The sequence below is a fragment of the Strongylocentrotus purpuratus genome, unplaced genomic scaffold, assembly GCF_000002235.5.
Source record: "Strongylocentrotus purpuratus isolate Spur 01 unplaced genomic scaffold, Spur_5.0 spur5_scaffold_12, whole genome shotgun sequence".
Classification (NCBI taxonomy): domain Eukaryota; kingdom Metazoa; phylum Echinodermata; class Echinoidea; order Camarodonta; family Strongylocentrotidae; genus Strongylocentrotus; species Strongylocentrotus purpuratus.
Window position 1 is genome coordinate 9,835,841 of NW_022145597.1, and position 3,012 is coordinate 9,838,852.

The window sequence follows — 3,012 nt, forward strand, 5'->3', positions numbered from 1 at the left end:
TATATGCAGTTTGACCTGTGATGTCACACATCTCAGCAGCGTTCGGAGAGCTCTTCAAGTGCTATGCCGAGGCTGTATTTAAGCGTTTTGTAATTGATAATAATCATTACTTGGAATGTTACCAAGCATTGAATTTTGGAAAAAAATTGTCCAATCAAAGTTTCACCTTTGTAGGAGTAATTATCTACTATCATATGATTCCTAACTGGTGCAAACAGAATTTGTATACGTCACTAGTACTCAACCTTTCCTTTAAGTCGGCTGCCAGTAATTCTAGGTCGATTCTAATTTGGCCCATTTCCCCCCTTACCTAATCTCTAGGTGTCCCCCTGAGGCGGGCTGAGATCAACCCCACAGCCCCGGGGACAATTTTACTTCGAACCGTCGTATCCTAATCCCCCTTATCATATCTCTCATTCTTTCTACATCTTCTATTGATTAAGTTGGTCTGGTTAGCTCGGGTATGATAGAGCTCAGTAGCGGATTCAGTGACCTAGTTTGTAAGGTGATCTGTTTATAGTCGATGCTAGTCCGGCCACGGAGACGTATTTTCTGCTATCCGCGTATCCGTGTTTCGTCGTCGTCGTCCTCATACGGGAGGAAGTACTACTCCCTGTGGCTTATAGGGTGGGTCCGTCCCATTGGTGGGGAGCTGGATGGCACCAGGGGGAGGGCGGGCATCAGTCTTAAAATGAAACTGAATCGTCTGCACATTAACAAGTTTGCTGGTTAGGGGTTAACATGATCGCAAGACTTAAAAAAAATCAACCCATGAGCAATTTTAATACCCTCCGTTTTATACCCCCAATGAAATCATATTCGGAATAGACCTTTGTGGTTACATCTGAACAACGTTAGAACATATTAATAGGTGATCAACAAGGCGGCTCAGTGGTAAAGTATTGGTATCGTCACCGGGAGGTCCTGGGTTCGAAGCCAAGTCCATGCCGTAGTGCCCTTTGGTAAGGCATTAATCGTTATTACCAAGTCCTTCGAAGTGGACGTAAAGCTGTCGGTCCCATGGCTGCGTAATTACAAGCATACAAATGCTTTCTTAACAGTCAGGTAAAACAAAAAAACATTACAAACAAACATTGAGTTGATTTTTCGAAAGTCTTTGAGCTCGTGTTACCTACCCCTGATTCTCGAACGCTTCACCCCCCCCCCAACTTTATTCGATTCGCTACTGACTACTCCTCAAGCAATTCAATCGCGCTCTATAATCCCGAATAAACTTTTCTGATTGATCCCATGTTTGAAACCCATCTTTTGTTTTGATATCACTCAACTCAAGCCAATTGCTTTTCTTTCTAGGATTTTTTTCTGGTTTTTAATCATCGTATCAGTTTCAAAGATTCCACGTAGCCTATATTTCGTGATCCAGTTATTTGGAGTGAAAAAGATTCTTTTAAATGATATAAAGAACAAGACTGATAACTGATGACTATCATAGAGTTTCTCAATTTAATTTCAAGTTAGCAGATAGAGAAAAAATGTAGTGTGGTTTTCTATTATCTTGGAATTTACTTCAGTAGTTGTTTTAAACATCAACAAATAAATACTTCATAACAAATCTTGATTATTTTGTTTTGTTTTTATTATCGCATTCTTTTTCTCTATTTTCCACGTATATATATCGTAACGTATTTGAAGGAAATGAAAATCAATCCAGACAAAGAAATAACAAGAAAAAGGAAATGGGAAAAGAGAGAGAGTGTCTCTCACAAATCACAAGTGTTAATTACTATTGGAGTGGATTTTACTCAAGATTACTCAATGATTTTTGTTTCTTTATCATTCTTTGTTATTGCATAATTTTCATAAGATTTCACTTTTATTCCGTAACTCACTTGAATGAAATGAAAAGGTATCAGGTAAATGAAAACAACCTGATGAGTATCATAAAGTGTTTCAATTCCATTTTAAGTTAGCGCATGTAGACAAACAAGTTACAAGTGTTTAGTACTCTTTTCTTAGAATTTACTTAAATGGTCGTTGTCAACAAAACAATTCTAGATCAATGCAAATCTTCAGGTTTAAAGCCCATCCATAAAATCAAAATATGAAAAATTATTTTAAAATACTGAAAACAAAATTTACAAAACTGAGTAGGATTATAAAAAACAAACCTTGTTTTCTTCTTCAAAATGTTTAAAAATGTTTATTAAACATATATATATTTAGAACCGAATGGACTTAGTATAGTGTTGACGAAAATCCAAACGGGTATTCGGGTACTATTGTTATTAGTGTTGTTATTATTGCTATTATTGATATTATTAATATTAGTATTACTATCATTATACTACTACTACTACTAATATCATTCTTATTATCATCATTATGTTTCACTATTATTATTATTATCCTTATCATTGTTATTAATATCCATATTAATCATTGCTAATAGTAGTAGTAGTAGTAGAAGAAGTAGTAGTAGTAGTAGTAGTAGTAGTAGTAGTAGTAGTAGTAGTAGTAGTAGAAGTAGTAGTAGTAGTAGTAGTAGTAATAGTAGTAGTAGTGGTAGTATTAGTAGTAGTAGAAGTAGTAGTAGTAGTAGTAGTAGTAGTAGTAGTAGTAGTAGTAGTAGTAGTAGTAGTATAGTAGTGGTAGTAGTAGTAGTAGTAGTAGTAGTAGTAGTAGTAGTAATAGAAGTAGTAGTAGTAGAAGCAGTAGTAAAAGTAAGTAGAAGAAGAAGTAGTAGTAGTAGTAGTAGTAGTAGTAGTAGTAGTAGAAGTAGTAGTAAAAGTAAGTAGAAGAAGAAGAAGAAGTAGTAGTAGTAGTAGTAGAAGTAGTAGTAAAAGTAAGTAGAAGAAGAAGAAGAAGTAGTAGTAGTAGTAGTAGTAGTAGTAGTAGTAGTAGTAGTAGAAGTAGTAGTAAAAGTAAGTAGAAGAAGAAGAAGTAGTAGTAGTAGTAGTAGTAGTAGTAGTAATAGTAGTAGTAGACGTAGTAGTAGTAGTAGTAGTAGTAGTAGTAGTAGTAGTAGTAGTAGTAGTAGAAGTAGTAGTAAAA